Here is a 19,263-nt window from a genome sequence, read left to right on the forward strand (position 1 = left end):
ATGTTGAGTTTAAAACAGATTAGGAAAATACAGAGAGCTATAGAAAATAATACTGCATTAAGGTTAAGTGCTTATTTTACTTGGCATATGAGTACATTCAGAACACTCTTGAAGGACATTAACAGATGAATTTTGAATCCTGTGCTGTAGATTGTCCCAGTTATGTAGGTTTTCCAGCAACAGATGGTATAAGGATAAACCACCACCAAAATGAAAAGCTGTTACTCCTGTTTTATTAGCGTGGTGCAACTCTTAACAGTTCACGATTTGTATGCTAAACAAATAAAGTCAATATGTAAATACACCTCACAGAAAGTCAAGATAAGACTTAAGAACTGCTCAAGTTACTGGAAAGATTTTTCGAGGAGCTGAGCTACTGGTTGCTAATGGATGCTACTGCAGGCATGTGTTGGCTTTCCAGTCAACAATAAAACTTGTCAAGCTGGATCTGATCCTCCAAAGTATTAAGTATCTACTGCAAAATTTTTAGTTCCTTCCTTTTGTAAATGTTAATTTACAAATGTAAATTTGTAATGTGGGTAGTGGATTGTCAGCAAATCCCTGGAAGGACTCTATGCTGTATGTGTTTTGGACTGCTTTGATGAACCTTTCTGTCTCTTCTTTCTGTGCTACATGGGAATTGAAATTAAGCAAGTTTAAGTTAGGTAGTGATTGAGGGTGTTAACTCTGTCAACAGCTGGACCTTGGGCTATTACTATTTAGTCTTTTAATATCTCAGACTTTTTTTCTCTAAATGGATTCAAGTTAAGACTGCAAGCTAGTTTCTGTATAGAGGGTGCTTATGAAAAAAACGTGACATCTCTTTTATGATGTTAAAAAAAAAAGTAGATTGCTAGCGTGGAGGACTTTTTCCAATGATTTCTTTAATGAATCCTACTTGTGTTTCTCCTTGTTTACAGCTCTATGACCACAATAATTCTGTGCAGAGAAAGGTCTTCTGACCTTATCTTTTCTTTTATCTTCTGAAAATAGCACTTTTGGGTGATTGTCTCAGAATCACTTTTTTTTACATTGTTCCATTAAGTCTTAGGAATATAAAGCTAGACTCCCTTTTTTAAGCTATGAAATTTACACATGTGGTGTTTTTTTACCTTATTTTATTTATTAGTAGTATTATTAATTCCTAGTATCAAATGTACATTTTTACGGAAATCAGATTTACCGTATAAGCAATGGTGATCTGAAGATCCTGTAATAGTTTTTTTTCTCTTTGATTGTTCACAATTCAATATGATGTTACCTTTTAGAAACAAATGTTGTAAAGATAAGGCACGATAAATACCACAGGAAGAATAAACCCAAACTACTGTCCACTTGATGCAACACAAGGTAGCCTGAAAATGATAGAAGTACTGAATTAGTCCAGCACCTTGCACAGGCAAACTTACGTTGCTTCTCAAAACTTTTGTGTTAGCTCTTTAAGATCAGCATTGCTGAAAGTAAAATTGAAAGTCCTCTCCACTGTTATGGAAGATTTAATAATTTCTGCCCAATTGCTTGCTTTGCCTAAAATGAAAGATTATAATTTGTTCATTGAGTATGTTAAATCTTTATATAGCACGACTGAACACATTAGCCTTTTCGAATGCAAAGCAATCAGAAAATTCCTTTTACTCAATGCCTTCTGATAAAGAAACATGCAAATCTGGTCTCTGAAGTGCATGCTATCCTTTTGCCTTCAATAATGTCTATATTTGCATGATTCACAGGTAACTGCACCGCCTGCCCTTTCTGTGTTAGCTAAGAGTCAGCAGGAAGAAGAGTATGGAGTGCACGGTCAGGGTTTCGTCTCATGCAACACCTGCTTGAATTAATTGAGTAGTCCTATACTGTTGTGTGAAGTGGTTCAGCCAGCCTCAGATGAAGGCGAGAAAGCCAACTCCCCACTCTTCCTCCTTCCCACAACCAAACTGAGTGTAAACTTGGCCTTCTGGCAGCTGAACTCATGAAGAACAGATGGTTGAAGTGGTGTAAGCTGAAAGGCTCAATGTTGTATGCAGTAATCCTGTATACTCTCCTGCCCAAGGTCTCTTCAGATAGCAGTCTAAAATCCATGATTTCTTTTTTTCAGAGAAAATTAGTTGCCTTTTTATTAAAACCTGGCATCTTGACCTGCAGTTGACGTAGTATTTATTCTGTGACAGCAAAGTTGGTTACTTCAAAGAAAATGTAGGCCTCCCTGCAACTATAATATATCATAGAATGAATCTCTTTCTGTGGTTCCATCTAATGATCATTTTGTGCCTTGAACTATAACCATCAATAATTTCATAATTAAATCCTAGCTAGCAAAACTATTCATGCTATTCATGTACATTAAAGGGCTACTGTTTTGAAACTTATTTGACAAACTCAATACCATCTAAAATCTTTTATCAGTTAGACCTGTACTGTAAAATCACTGTTTCTGTCTGTCCACCTTGATTTTTTTTCCCCTTTAATTTCACCAAGCAAGAGAGCCTTTTTTTATTAATATTCAGCAAGAGTTTTCTACATTCTGTTACTCATTTTACATACCTTTGTCGTAGCTGCTATTCATTTTCTCGTAAGTACTGAGTAATCATAATCTTTTAAATCTTTTTATTCATTTCTTTAAAGAAAAAAAATGAGACCTTCCAAGGAAGAAAGTTAAGTAGATACATGAATATTATAGTGATCTTGGAAAAATAATCATTTTTATAACTTTAGTGCTCCACAAAGACGAGGATAATTGCTGCTATCTGTTTAAATCCTTCAAGTGCTATTTGTTGGTATAGTTTCAACTGGCCACAATACCTTATTTTCAATGTCCTTGCATTTTAAGCTCTAATGTGAAAATGTGATTACTTAACAGATGATAAAAGTAAAATTGTGTCTGGAAAGGCAGTCAGGTTATGAAATACCTAATATAATTAGATTAGGTGAACTCGATGTGACTTAACCAATCTGTTAGAAGCAACAGTCAAAGGAGAATAACAGCCAGAAAGTATTTAACAACTATAATAATTATAGTACTAAGATATTTTTGTTTGAATCCTTCAAGATCCTTGAAAATGAGAGTACAATGACTATCTTTGTATTTTTGTGAATCAGTTACCTCAGTTTTACAATGAAACACAGATTACATACAAAATGCTATTTCAGGGATTTTTTATTTTTGTAAATATCTGTAAACTTCTCTCTATTTTTTCTTTTTTTTTTTTTTTATTTTCTCTTTGTAACTATTCAAATGATAACCCTTAAACTGCATATAACTGCAGTGGGAGGGCAGGATAGTTTAGCCTTAGTGAAATATCAATTTCAGACACTGTGTAATGATGATGTCTACATTTTTTTCTGTAGTTTCTTGACATTTGTGAATTGGTGCAGACAATGATGCTCCTGATTCTCCTCTGTTTTTTAAATGCTGTCTTATATTTCTTTTATAATAACTGGAAAGAATAGGCAAAACTGTGTAAGAATTATAGTCATTTTTGTAGAGATCAATTCTTGCGTTTTTTGATGTTTTCAGTTAGCATATGAAGTATGCACTTTGGTTTTGCTTTACAGAAAAAACTGTTAAATATTCTGTTCTAGTTTATCTCAATTCATTTTCATTTGAGTTTATTCTTTCTGAGCCTCAATATTACCTTTTTTCCCTAGTACTAAGTTGCATTTGTTACTCATAAACTTTTTTTTTAGAGAATCTAAAGCTATTTGCATTCTATTATATTATGTTCCATGTCTTTGTCCTCCTGTGTCTTTTCTTACTGCCAAATGGAACTAATTTGTATCTTATTCCCATGTCGCCTCCTCTTTCTCTGTACAGCTGATAGGAATCTGTGTTATGAGGTTTTCTTCTTTGTACATGTAGTTAGAAGGACCTCTTTTTCATATTTTTTTGTTCTTTTACTGCTGTTTATCAACTTTTAATCCTGTTGTATTTCTATGACTGACCCAATGGTTATCATATCAGCATTGATCAGTGATGTGGTGATCCCTTCCAGTCTACACAGAAAATGAGAAAAGCCTGTCCCAAGATGAGGTGGTAATCCTGCTGGAGTTAATGATCTTTTTTTGATAGCTTTATTATTATATAACCTGCACTGTGCCTTCTCAAGCAAAAAATAGCACTCAGTGAGCATCACAGAATAATAAGTGTTTCTTTTTGAAAGGATTTTTGAACACCTTACAACACAAAGTCACAGACTGTAACAATGCCAAGTAAGTATTTCGAAGACAATAAAAATATGAATCTTCCCCATGAATTGTTCCGAAAAAGAATGGAAAATAGGATCATGAGGCAAAAATTGTCACTGTTCTTTGTGTTAGAAACAAAAGATGAAAATTATTTTGGGTCTGGAACTAAGCATTGGTTCACCCAGACCAAATGTACTGCTTCCCCATGGGTGCTTGAGCTAGTGAAGTTTCAGAGAAACATTGAAGTTAGAAAATGCCTTGTGTAGCTGACTCTTCACTACAGGATGCTACAGGCTTATCTTAAGCCATCATTTGTTTGTGTTAAACATACTCAATTTTTAAAACATGTTTCCCCTTTGTTGTGCCACAGTTATTTATTCACATTTTTTGGTGAAAAGGAAAGGAGGCATCTCCTGATGCTTATTTTCTCCTTATATTTCCTCCTTGTCACTCCTCCAGCAGGGACCTGCTGAGCTGTGTCAGACTATTTCTGAAGGCCTATGCCTAGACACAATTTGTAGTGGAAGTAAGAATTTAATACTAGGTTGAATTACATGTTGTTGTCCAGGTCTCTCATAGGGTTAACTCAGCTGAACTTTTTTCGTACTTTGTGTGGCTGCTTTTTGTTAGCTCTTTGGAAATACAGCAGTTTTGCCAGTGCTTTTCACCAGTATGGTGACTGGTGACAGGACTAGTGACATATCATTCGTCTTTTGCAGTGTGAATACTTTTTAGAATGCCAAACATGTATCAATTAGAAAAGCTCTTTCTGCTTGAAAAAGATTACTTTCCTCTCATTACAGGAGAGTTAAAAGAATCAATACTGTATACGTATAATTTTTCAGCTAAAAGATTACTCCTGGTTGACCTTATCTTGCCTCTCGTTAAATATTTGAAACACATTTTTATCCTATTAATTTTCTAAACTGCATGTGAACCCGGTGAGGTGTGCCCCACAAGACTTCCTTGGATTGTAGCAGCGTGAGGTATCCCATTGAAATTTAATTTGTGGTTCCAGGCACAATTGTTTTGTTACACTAATTTGTTTCACCTGTCATCTTTATTGTGCAGTCACCTAGGATGCAAGGTCAAATCAGTGTCAAAAGAAATCCTTTTTTCTCCTTCCAAATTAAACTATTCAAATTACTATTCATTTTTAACATCTTCATTCACTGATCTTTTTCTGTGGCATTGGAGTGCTTGTGACTATTATGCATAAAGATCCTTCTGTCGCTGTAAGATGTAAGATGGAGATTAGATGGGGAGGGCTCCTAGCTGACATCCGACCTGTATGTATGGGAGCTTTTGGCAGGAGATTTCCTCCAGGGAATTTATCACCATGATGCTGCAGGCCTTGTCTGTGTGTTCAGGTTTTCTGAGGAGTAGTTAAAATCGAAAGCTCCATAGTCTTCTGTGGGAAAAAGTTACTTAATTACTCTAATGCTAATTTAGTGCTGATTTCAGCACTTGTGCAACATAGCCCCGGGACCCTTTGGAAAGGCACATGCCTCTTCTCTGCGACAGTTATTTTCTGTTGTTCACAGACATTTGTCACGCGTCACAGAAGTGACATGTGAGACACCAATTGTTAATGACTGTAATTGGGTTTGAGCCCCTTAGATAGAAGATGTAAAAGGACTGAAATTATAGTCTTTATCAAAACTATGTGCAAGCTGTCCTTACATCACTTCCTTTCCTTGTCTTCTCCTGCTTGTAGGACATGGGAGGCAGAAGGCAGGGGAACCGGGTACTTTGTCTTTTCCTCTCCATGTAGGAGTGTTCTTCTAGTAAACAGTCAGTGAAGACACAAAATGCCTTTGCAGGGCTTAGAGATCTAGAGCAGGAATATTATTTGATGTGTAAAGTATGTCTTCATTTAAATAATAAAAGCATTTGATCTTTTTATTTCTTGAAATTCTGTGAAGCTAATGTCTGTGTATGTACCTCCTGACACCTTCCTCCAAATAATTTTATGGTGATTATCTGTCTGATGTTTAACCTGTGACAATAAGCTTACATTATTACTTTCCCAATGGGCTTTTGTCAGACTTGTTTCAGCCGTTCCTTGTCTCATTACGTGATTACCAGCAACTCTTTTCAAATTATCTCTTGATTATTTGCTAGCTCTTGTACATATGAGCTGTCCCTGAGATGTCACTGGTGTTCCAGCATGTCATAATGTTTACCTGACACCTAACAGTGACAAATGTCAGGTTCTGTTCAGATTCTTACCTTTTTGTTTCAAATGGTTCAAGTATTCCAAATCCGGTCTCTTTCCCATTCTTGTCTGTTGGTAAAGAATTTCGTTTTATTAGATGAGTTTCACACTGACCTAATGTTTTTTCTAACCATCGTTTTACAAAAGAAGTGGCAAAAGTATCTTAGTCACCAAGTCATATAGCCAGTTAATGAGAGAGAGAGAGGTGAAATTCAGACCGTGCCAGATGTTCTCGCCCCTGGGTTGTGCTTACTGTTCTGGGCATGTTCTGCAGGAAGATCTGTGCTCAGGTGAACCAACAGCATCATTGCTCTCTTTTCTGAGCTGGAGTGCTTGTTATAATCCTGCTTTTCTTCCCTGGAGTGTATGCTGAAATTAAATTTTAAGTAGCACAACAGCCTGTGATAGGCACAGCTACACGTGTTTTGTGGAGGATGTTTCTTGTAAACAAGAAACTTATTCTTTCCAGGTTCACAATTGCTTGATTCTCATTTCTTATTTTCTCTCTCGTTTGACTTTTGTCTCATTTTTTTTTAGTGAAATGATCTAATCCTCCTCCTGAAGTTTCATGCTACCTTCATGATTTGTGGTCATTTAACCCCACTTTCTCTGTCATGGGTGCATGCATATGGATTTGTCTTGTTGGTATTAGGTACTCAAGCTATGTATGGAGTTTCATTGTGCCTTCTGTAAATGAATTTTTTTCAGATGTTCCTCACACCTGGTGTTTCACTTTCCTTCTTAATTAGCTAATGCTTCGTCAAAGGCTGAATGAAGTATCCTAATACTCACATCAGAGACTTTGGGTAGCACTTTGTGAGTCGGTTACTGGTTAACACTGAAAAGGGAGCCAGAAAATGAAAATGACTTTGTCCCCTAGAGGCCCCTGCTCTGAATCTCCAGTGTATTTCTGCAGTGCTTTCCGTGGTGTTTGATGATTTTAGGTACTTCAGGTTATTGCCTCTATCATCCTTAAAATTATGGTCTAAGTTGTGTGGTGTTTTTTTTTTTTTTTTTTTTCTGGAGAAATGACACCTTTCTTGCGTCATCAGTTTTTTTTGGATAATCCTGTACTTAAATCCTTGTTTTTCTTGGACAGTAACACATACTGTTTGTTATTACTTATCTGTGACTTTTAAAATGCATTTGGAGCAGAAGTCTTTTAGAAAAGAATTCCCTGTTTGAATGAATATCAACCAATCATGCATTTTTTTCAGTCTCGTGGAAGATATGTTTGCATAACTAAGTAATTTTTATTAATTTTTACTTAAGTGATGAAAGTGCAAAATAAAGTTGTACTGTCGTTATCCTTTAGTAAATTAGTTGTGAAAGCCTGAGCAATGCACAGGATATAAATTCTGTTTGATCTAGCTTTTGTCTCAGCAGTGGGATCTTCATACTGTGCAGTGTTTTGCTGATATAAGAAGGTATAGTTGCAGCCAAAGGAACTTAGGTTGGGATCTTGTCAGATCTCGTAAGGCAAGTATAGTTTGTTGTGATGGCTATTATGGTAGAATATCTCCAGGAACAAACACAGGTGCCGTAGGAAATGATGACGTACTAGTTGCCATTTCTGCTTTCAGATAAAAATTGATTCTGTGTGTTGAGAGTAAATATAATGCTGAATTTGCACTCTTTGAGGGGTAGATTGATTTGATCACCTCCTTCCATGTAAAAATGCCACAGTGTTTTTCTGAGGCTGAGGGAGTAAAGTGAAAACTAAAACACAGAAGTGACAAAGAACTAGACTTGCTTTTTTTTAAGTACTGAGAATGCATTTGTCCTGGTTAAACACGTTGAGGGAAGTTAGGTTTAATACCCCATAATAATAATCAAAATGACCGTATTGCTTAGCATGTTCCCATTAAAAAATGTTGGTATGCATTGCAGTTGACTTGTGCAAAGTACTGTGTGTGTGAAAGGGCTCAGAACAGAATGAGCTTCCAGCATATGGGCCTGTACTCTGACCATTGCACCTCAAGGCCATACTGTATCTTTTACAAAATCTGGGATTTCTTCTGGCTTCCTAAAAGAAATGAATAAATAAATAAATAGGAGACTGACATGCAGATCGGGTTAGGGCAAACCTTTAGACATACAGTGTATAAACTGGTCATTCTGGTTTATCAATTCAGTAAGGAGAAACAGTTTTAAAATGTTTTGGTTCTTGCAGATTAGGGTGTAGCTATTTGCTCTTCAACACCACGTGTTTGCCGTGTGTACAGTATTACATTTTTGATAACTTTGTGAAGAATTTCTTGTCCCTCTGAGGCTTTTACTTAATCACTGATATCCCTTAGTCTTAAAAAATGGGTTTATGTTGGGCTGTGTTTCATTAGCAATATGCTGTATGCTCCCTTGATCCTTTGCAAAAGTTTGCATAATGAGAGATTCATTCTGAGCTGTAGGACCAGAAATGGAGCTCCTATGTGCTCTATTACCATTAAATTTAGGAATTACTCTGAGTCTGTAAGATTAAAAATGGGCAATCCTTACTGCTTAGTTTTAGTTCTGAAAGATTGTCTGATCATCACGGAGTTCCACCTCAGTCCTGACGACTGAGTGGTGTGGATGGACCATCTCTTTGCTCAGTGAGAAACTGTGCTTGTAAGAGACTTCATTCTTTTGATGGTATGAATTTGCCAGCTCTTCAAAGCGTGAAGATAAAAGAGCTTTTTTGACAATGAAGTGTGGTTTCTTAGTGGAATTTTTCATTTGCAGCTCTAAATCCGTAATATGCAGACCTCTCCAAACTCTTGTACAAAGTTGCTTTAGATCTGATTCGAATTGAATCCAACTTCTGTCTCCACAATTGTGCTCAAAGTTTGTTGACAAGTTTTAGAATTAAAGATAAGTATCGCTAATGATGAAGTTGCCTCATGTATTCTTGTTATGTGAGAGATATGTTGAGACAGAAGATGTGGAAGCTGTACTGGATTATTAATTCTCTAGCACAATCATACAATCTGTCCTACTGTGTAACATTTACATACTGATTTTTTTCTTAAGATCACTTTTCAGTGTTAGAAAACATGAATACTGCATCCAAACATGAATAATCTGACTTTCAAAAAGAAATCCACAAAACTGCAGCAAAGTGTCCAGTTTAAATCAGGAGTATGTCAGGTGGATTGCCATTTTATTATCAACCTGCTTGTTTTTTAAGGATACCTTCTGGAATTTCTTCATATGTCAACATTGTTAATATTTCCCTGGTATATACAACATGGAATTCAATCTCAAAAAACCTTTGATACTAGTAGCTGTTCTTCTATATTAATAAAATGATTTCAATATTCTTTACTAATTTGACATGTCTACTTAACTCAAACACACCTTAAAAGGTTAGGGAAACAAAATTTAAATGTAAAGGAAACAGGGCTATACATTTCCAGTGATTCTTGAATTTTCAACTGTTTGACCTAGTTCATTTAATGCTGTTTTTCTTTAAACTTGAGGAGCTTCTTACCAGAGTACAATGTGTCTAAGCCTTAAAAAAAGTTTTCCAGGATTTCACTGTTTCATATTTTCTCTTTTTCCTTTGCTTTCTTGTTTTCTTTTTAGTATCGCGTTCAGAAAACGATAAAAACAAATGTTTGTCTTCCCATTTCCTGATAAATTTTACATAGGCATTTAAGATATATGTGCAAATATTTTATGCTGTGCTAGCAAGAGATCCACTTCTTTTTTCTTCTCCTCTTGCAGAAAACAAATGCAATGTTACTGTCAGCAAGGCTACCTATTATTCATCTTGATTTAGGCAAAAATAAACATTTGTATTGTAACAATTTAGAATTTCCTGTCACTGCTCAGTGAACTCATCTCATGGCAATTCAAATGGGTACTGTTGGTAGTTGTTTTGATGAAGTAGTGAGGCAGAACAGAGGATCAGAGTATAAAGTACCTTTCCCTTGGGTTAAAAAAAAGACGATAGGCATATATATACAAATGCTCTAAATTAGCCATTACCATTCAGAGAAGAGATACTGGAATTACTGCAGATAGTTCTCTGAATATGTCAGCTCGCTGCTCAGCCGTGGTCGGAGACAAGCAGAATAGTGAGATCCTTTGGGAAAGGCATTGAGAACAAAATGAAAAATATTATTATGCTATTGTGGAAGTCCATGATGTTCTGGTGTCTTGAATCCTGTGTGCACTCCTGGTCTGTCCATCCCAAAGACTGAGGGGCGACATGGAGACCTTCAATGCAAGAGGAGATGGGGTAGAGCAGAACTCCCTCAGGTTGTAGAACTTGATACATCATATGCATGCTTGCATACATGCTCTTTAGGATGCTTGTGATGTGAATAGCTGCCAGCAAAAGGTCTTGTGTTGATATAAAAGAAAATTTAAAATCTATCTGACATTTTATTAATTTCAAACAGAACCTGACTTTTGCTTTTTATGTGTTGGGTTTATTCACATAATTAAGAGTATAATATGAAAACGAGTTAAACGGGACGTGCAAAGGCAAAGACTAAAAGCATAAGCTGAATTGAATATTAAAGAGGATAGATCACTCAAACTTAATAGCAAATGCTTTTTCCTTGACTATTCAGGAATAGTTTCAACTCAATACACTTTTGGTTTCTGTATGTTGAATTAACATAAGCGTAAAAGGGAAAACAAAAGCTCCTTATGAAAACCATTGACTTATGAAAGGTTTTGTGCACTACAAAAGTTTCTGGAATAATTTATGTCCTCTTCTTTTACAGCACATTTTTTTGTCCTCTATGGTGGTTCTTATTTTGTCCATATATATAACATAAGGTGGAACTTATGGGATTAGTAGGAATAAGGATCATTAGTAAGGTCAATTTTGTGGCGATAAATAATGAAGTCTCTATATACTGGAACAGAATATAGACCTTTGTGTTCATGTCTGCTTTCTGCCTGAGAGGAAATGAGAAGGCCAAGCATCTCAGTGCAGAAGGCATGAGTTGTAAAGACTTCATGCACTGAATATTGAAATCATACCAACTGAGGTACTGGTATCATTATTGGTGTCATTATTGCCCACGTTTGCATACTGGCCTCTTTAGAATGAGATAGTAGTTTTAGTCTGTTTTCCTCTTGATACATCCATATATCAAATTAGTTATGATACGTATTAGGTGCATGAATGATATTATATTGGTTTTGTTTATTATCATCTAATACATGACTACAAAGAAAATTTCCTTGTGGTGTGAAAATCTCAACTAAACCAACTAATAATAAAAGTTGAATTTGAATCACCGAGACAAATCTCAGGGATTGTCTCTAAATACCAGTTTAGGAACATGAATCTTATTATTTAGTTACACTGGTTTCTAGACTGTTCTAGTCAGATTAGATTATTAGAATAAATTAGAACAAAAAGAATACGCATGGCTTCTTCATATTCGTTAATAGTTTATTTTATAAACTTGATTATATATAGGTGAATGTGACCAATATCTAACCAAGTGCCAGAAAGCCAAAGAAAGGATTTTAATTTGTAATTGAAAAGGAAACATTCAAAAAGTTTTATTCCACGTGCACATTTTACGTTCAAATTAAATCCTACTATTTCTTCCTAATTACCTAAGAGTAGCATATGTCTACACTTTTAGAATGCAGTCTAAATAGTTTCATGTTTAACACTAGAAGCTGTTCATCGTGTCGTAAATTACAAAAGCGTTTTAGTTTCTTATTAAAAGAACTGCAAATCTGATATTTCTGCCAGTATCTGTACGTTTAAACTGCTCATAAGGAAAATGTTGCAGCATATTGTTCTGTCAAGGAACGGTGGAGCTTTTCTGTTCTGTGCTCTGTTCCTTCTTCCTGTTTCCTTGTGGGAATGGTCAAGGTGAGCTTGAATGACTGAAGTTCAGAATGGGCATAGATAAACTTTACTTTGTTTCTTTAATTCTCATGAACAGGGGAAAATACAGACCTTTTTTTTCTTTTTCCTGCAGGATTGTCTGAATTCACAATTAGCTATTATCTTTCACCAGCTTACCATCTGCAATGTAATTTTTTGTTTCATGTATGCATGTTATTTCTAATTGCCCTGGTTTTCTGGGGGAGATTCTTCCTGTGTGTTCAGAATAATGCTTCCTTTTATTCAGTCTCTTTAAAAGCTATCCCTTTTGTTTCATCAGAACTTCTTATGAGCTGAAATCCTGATTCCACTAAGTCCACAATTCTTCCTAAATTCAGTTTTTTAATCTCTCATTTCTAAAGCCTTAGTTACTACACAGACGTTTGAATCCTAATGCCATGCAACAAAACGTTGCTGCTTTTAAAAAGTATTTGGAGATATGGCTTTCTCCTTTCTGAGTTTTCAAACGCCATTGCTTAACTGTTGCCAGATAGATAATTAATTTTGCATTGGGGCATATATTCTGTACAAATGGCCTCTGTATTAATAAACAATGGAAGCATCTGATGACCTTGCTATTCCGTAACTGAGTTGTCTCTCAAAATTGTAAGTCTCTTGGTGTATAGAAACGTTTGCTGCATTTGTGGTTACATGCTCCAGAAGTAGACTGTCATCTCAACAATTTAGAGAACGACTTATAATTCCTTTCAGTGTTGTAAAGATAAGAATAAATAGAAATAGTCAGAATCTTTGCACAATGTTTTCCAAAGATGAATGTTTTATTATTAAAGTATGAAGGCTTTGGGGAACTAATGGAAGAAAATCCTTACAATAAGAAAATTGTTTCCATCTTGTAAGCAAGATTAAATTGGGACCTTGTAATGAGAAGTGAGAGTAGCTCTGGTGAAAGATCATTCAACGGGATATATCTCCAGTAATTGCATTCCAGCGTCGGTCGTTTTTCGAAGAGCGTCCTTCTTTAAAGAAAATAAAGATAAAAAGGTCAGCACTCATGCTGAAAAATAAATCATGTGTCAAATGTACCTTTTAGAAATCATAAGTTTGAAATCCATTATGGGCTTTTGAACTGTGCAAGGGAAGGCTATCCTGATGTTACACTTGGCAATGACTGTTGACCAAAAGTTTCTTAGATTTGCTATGTGTTGTTTGCTATATATTTTTAATCTATTTTTCTAATTTTCTAGTAAATATTTTAGACAAAGGGCATAACAGTACAGATACTTGAGTTTTTTGAAGCATGTACAGAGGAGGGAAAATAAAAAAAAAAGAGAAAGATAAAGCCAAGTAGATCCTGCCTTTAGAGCCCATACAAAACCAGGAAGTCTAATGGTGGTGTCTCCTTCAGCATGGGAAAGCAGAATCATCTTAGAAATGCTGTAGTACCTCTGAAGAATGCATTTAAGAAATACACAAACAAAATATACACAGAGGACATCTTCCTCTTGTATAACGAATACAAAAAGATTTTATTGAAAAGATCTCTTTAGTAAAAATGTAGATATTTATAATACCCAAAATTTCTAGAGTATATAGAAATATGCTTTTTTTTATCACTGATAGTTCTTCTGATGCTAATTCAGAGCTGCCTAGAACCTTTCACAAACACTACATTTCATGTACCTATGAATAGAGAAAATGTGTATTTAACTATAATTGTTTATTTATATGTTTATGTATTTGTGCCTCTGTATTTATAAATACATGACAAATCCTTTTTTACTTTGCATGTGTTTTGAATTATTTTTCTGTGGTTGTTTTTACTTACAGTTTTTCAATATGGTGTGGGTGGCTTTATGCAGAATGCTTTACCTCAGGCAGACAAAATTAGTGTGGCACCCCGCCTACGCCACCCCCAGCACTTTTCCTCCTGTGTTCTTCCAGTTCAGTTTAGCCCAAAAGAGAAGGTATTTTTCAAGTATCTCAAAACAAAAGTGGTAATGTGGTTTCTCAGTAAGATTAGGCTAGAAAAATGGGGATATGGAAGATATGACAGAAATACGTGTGCCTGAAGGTTGCTGATTTTTTTGTTGTTGTTTGAATATTTATCCTATTTGTGCTTCACACTGGAGTGATCAGCCATCCGCAGGGTTACATATTGATGGAGGAGCAGCTGGGATGCTTGCTCATTTGAGGTATGCAGGAGCTGCTACAACCTGCAGATGCTTTAACTTCGTTAGCCTAAATAGGTACCTGTGTTTTGAAGAAAGCTGAAGGTCTGTTTAAAATTTAAGCCAGTGGCTTCACAGCTGAAATGCATTGTGATTGATTATTCTGCTGTTGCTGAAGGTGTAGCTAACGCAGCTATTAGCAGAGCCTTGACCTTTTATAGTGAGCGTTGTGTTAGCAGCTGTGGAGTTTAGTTTGTTCCTGGTCTTCTTCTACTGCCTCAGGTATTATTCAACTGTTGTTTTTTTACATATGTACACAGTAGACGTTGTCTGCTGATGTTGCAGATGTTGCTGTGCTTTTCCTTGGTTGGGGTCTGTCTGCCTTGAACACGCACACTAGTATGGGGGGATGCAGTGTGATCACAGCTCTCTCTGTGCTTAATTGTGCTTATTTCAGCAGTTTCTTGTTAATGTCATGCTACTAAGGAAATGATCTGTGTTTTCCCATTGCACTGTAACTAGTTTCTTTGAGACTTCAGGGAAAAGGAGATATTTTGTAAGCCCTCATATCAATGTGCTTACAAACCAGCCTGGTTTTTGGTATAAGGTGGTTTTCTGCAATTTGTAGAGTGTATTGGTACTTCTTACGATAGTAAGATGCAACTAACCGTCTATTTGAAACTATTTCCTAGTGAATTAACTTGGCTTTTAGGTGATTTTTATCTCTGTAAGGCCATGTAATATTGAAATGAATTCTGTCAGACAGTTTCTGAGTTTTCTAATCATCAAGATAAACTGATTTTTATTAGGCTGCCTGTGAACGAAGCGGAGATAACTAGAATACTTATCTTCAACCACTGTGTAGGTGCTGTTATGCCACACGACCCACATATAAACATTGGTGTACCCAGACCAGTGGTGCTATCAGAGTGGGCTTCTGTTCAAGTTGATAAAATTTCAGTTGCCTGAGGCAAGCAGTTAACTAGGGTTGACTTTCCAGTGACAGGTTTTTCAAACAGTTTTCTGTAGAGATTTTGGTTTAAAGGCCTTGGTTCTTCAAAACTGAAGCATTGCTTAATGTGTTTGTAGAGAATGCCCACAGTTGATACATGTCATGATTCCATAGAATCATACATATGTTTTTGTAAAAGATGCCTAATTGCTTGCTAGTGATCTTTCAAGTGCTTTTGGAGGCTGATGGCTATCCCTAGATAAAGGCTGAGGAAAGAAAGATCTTTATAGTCATTGCTTCACAAGCTGGCCTGGTTCAGGTGTGAAATCAGAAAATAAGATACTCTTGAGGATTTTGGAGAAGTTCATGAAAGCTTTTGAAAATTCTAGAAAGTTTTTATCCAGAAGGAAAATGTTAAGTTTTAAACGTGTAGTTTGCTGGCCTTAGCTGTAGCTTGGTGGCTAGGAAACAAGGACAAGTGAGCTGAAGCTTTAGAGATGATGTGTCGTTTCATACCTCATCTCTGCTTGCAGGAAAAATAAATTAAGTAGAGGGTAAACCAGTAGTTGATACTTAATTCTTCCTTTTTTTTTTTTGCAATAGAAGATTGATTTCCTTTAATTTTTCTATATTTGAGGGTTTCAAAAGAATGACAAATACTAAAAAAAAAAAAATAGCATCTTGTAATATTCTGTATTATAGCGAGAAACAGAAGCACAAAAAAGTAACTGGTTTTATCAAAGGCAAAGCATGGAATAAAGGACGTAATAGCCAAGATTCCTGGGTAACAGAAATACTAATGCTGAAGATAACTTGCAAAGATTTCATAAATAAACTAACTTGTCTGTAAGCAAAAGTGATGCTGCTGTTGTAACTGTTCTTAAATGTTATCTGTTTCGTGAAATGGATATTAATAATCCAGGAGAATGAGTGTTGGCTCAGGGGATTGCATCCTACAGTGCTGTCCTTAGTAAGCCTTCCAGTTCTTTCTGTCTTTGATGGTAAGTTCCTTTTGTGTATATTGTATAACAAATGGAAGTCACAGAGAGATGGATGGCTTTGTTCAAACTTAATGACGACAGTTTCGTTTCTGAGCATGGCAGCACATTTATTTATATCTACATGTATGTGTGTGTTAAAGAAATATAACTTTTGTTTTGTCTTTTAGAATCCCCTCTCTTGTGCTTCTCACTTTAAGCTGAAAGGGAAATTGTCAAAATAAGATATGACTGAGATTTTTGTCACAGATCTCCCCTCTTCGGTGCTTTGGAATGATACTGTTTGTGACTCCTTTCACTTTTTTCTGTGTCTTTCTCTTCCAGTCTTTGCTTGTTATCTAGTCAGATGATATTTACATTAAAGCAAAAGCAGGTTCTGTATGATGTGCATGAATGGGAGGTTTTGGAAAGTGATGTGTGTAATAAAGTAATGTTCTTTGCAAGTTACTCAATCTCCTTCGAATTTAAACAAAACATAAGCCCACCTTCCACACTCACTTCCCAATGTGAACATCAAGTACTCTAATGGATGATCTCTTGTGAGAGAGAAAGAAACCCAAGATAACTCGCTATTGTCAGACTCTTAAGGATTTTTCCATCTGAAATAAAAGATTTTTGTAGCTTGACAGAAAATCAATGCTTTCTCATTCTTATTAGGCCTGTAGCAACATCGTCTATAGACATCTCTACACTAGGGAAAACTTAATTTGAAGTTCCCATTGTTGCAGCCATATTGCTACTAAGAAATCTTGGGATTCCACATGCAGACAAGGTTTCCTTAGACGTCCTTGTGCTAGCAGCATTAGGATGTCTCATGAAGGGCAGGTTCTCATGGTCAGATTTGTTGCTGACTCTTCAATTTATATCAGCTTAGAAACAATTGACCTCTGTTTTAAGTATGACTGTGGGAACGCAACTTTGTCAGTGCTAAATCTTTTAATATTGCCAGCATCTGCACATCTGCAGGAGTGGTCAATACAGCGACTTACGTGGTCAAAGTCCTAGAATAACATAGCATTGTATAATCTCTTGTGTGTTTTGGCAAAACACGTTACCTCTGGGAAATCTTGTTTATACTTGAAGTGCTGAGAAGGTAATCGACTAACTTAGGCAGTTGTTTGAGAGGGAATGTTCTTGTGTGTACATGAGCCTATCACAAAGGCGTTTTCATTATCGTTTGAATATGAACACATGAAAGCTAATGGCAATAAGAGTAGTAAGAGGGGGGAGAGATTATGGAGAGGGTCTGTCTTTTAAAAGAGAGCATCATTCAACTTCAGGTGCCTGCTAAGCACTTCCTTGGAGGGTAGGTCCATACTTTATGTGTCTGACCCAGCAGTGTGAGCACCATGAGACCGGAGTGGCAAGAATCAGGCTGTGGTACGGTTTCTTAAAGATGAAGGAGAGAACAGGCAGCCCTTGAAGAAGCCTAGCATTCCAAATGTGTAAGGCATCTGAAAATTGGCAGGGAGCTGAAGTGAATTACTAAGCAGAGCTACAGACCATCATAAACTAACAAGTATAAATGTACGCCTGAATTTATCAGCTAAAGCCAGGCACATTTGAGCGTGTGTGTATGAGAGTTTCTTGCTAAAAGCAAAGAGTGAGCGAGTGATGTATCACTTTGATGCTCTTTAAAAGAAAATGGTTGCAATTTATATAATTTTGCTGTCAAATGTATTTGAAAAATAGAAAACATATGTCGGATATATGTTCTGCAAATAGTTATCAACAGTGTTCCAGAAGTATTTGGTTTGGAGGGTTCCTTGGAATCCACCATTCAAATCTCCATGTGCCTTTAGTTACTTTGAAATTGGCTGTCATTCTATGTTATGGGGAAGTGAGGTCATTGCAGAAGTTAACTTTAGCTTAGTGAATCCTGTGATCCTATTGCTGTCAATGGAGAGGCTCTTCTAAAGAGGTTAATTCAGAGTTTGTAAAAATGAGTAGTTTGCTCATGTTTTAGAGGCACTACCTCTCTCTGTGGTCTACAGAAGGCTAAATTTAGTCTGTAATCCTTTGAACACCCCTTGCTCCGTGGTATATTTAAGCAAATCCCTGATTCCAGAAAGGGATACCTTTTACCTCTGATTATATGGATACTAGCCTGATTACTGCAGTTGCATAAACAGAGACTTCCGAGAAGGGTTCCAGATTATGATTTTTTTGATGATGTCTGTTGACCTTCATATGGTTTTAAGAAATTTCATTGCATCCCCTTGATTCTACTGAAAACTGTAAATCCACCAGCGCAAAGGTGTAAAATATTCAGGTCTTCTTTTTGCGATCCTACTGCATGAGGGAAGCTCCTAGTAATCGCAGCAAGAAGCGAGAAACTTCAGGGTCAGGTAGATCGCCACCTTTAACTGATGCTTTACTAGAAAAAAACGTAGCAGGAGAGTAAAGTGCAGGAGCTGCAGCAAATGAGGCTCAGTAGCATCAGTTAGAGTTGCAGGATGAAAACAAAATATGGCCCATTTGTCTGGAAGTCTCTTGGAGGTTCGGTGGTATGAATGGTACTCTCAAAATGTAAAATGTTATTTCACGCTATTAAGAAAGAGTCAGCTGAGTATGTGTTAGAACAAGTGGCTGTGAGAACTGAACTGTGTATTTAAAGGATGTGCTCTTAGGGTCCCTCTCTTGTGTTCGCTTACCTTGTATTTATACTTGTTACTGTTGGTGATGGACAGTGATATAGAGGTTAATCTTTACAGCAGGTGTTTTTCTGTGATAATCGTCTTCCTGGGTTTTTGCCATAGCCGTACTTTGCCTTCTCACTGATTCTTTTCTTTCCCTGTTTTTGTTACTAAATAGTCTACTGTCACCATCCACGTGTTAAGTCTTGTGACTGAAGCAGACCCATAGCTGACTCCCACAGCAAACTCCCAGTGTTCAGCCATTGTGGCAACCTTTTTATTCCACTTGGTTTTCAAATGCCACAT

At 36.3% G+C, this 19,263-nt stretch overlaps 1 protein-coding gene across 1 annotated transcript in view; it reads left to right on the plus strand.

Moving 5' to 3' along the window:
- Nucleotides 1–19,263, plus strand: part of NELL1 (neural EGFL like 1) — a 299,689-nt gene that overhangs the window by 164,335 nt on the left and 116,091 nt on the right. The window lies entirely within an intron of this gene.

The sequence above is a fragment of the Tauraco erythrolophus genome, chromosome 6, assembly GCF_009769465.1.
Source record: "Tauraco erythrolophus isolate bTauEry1 chromosome 6, bTauEry1.pri, whole genome shotgun sequence".
Lineage (NCBI taxonomy): Eukaryota > Metazoa > Chordata > Aves > Musophagiformes > Musophagidae > Tauraco > Tauraco erythrolophus.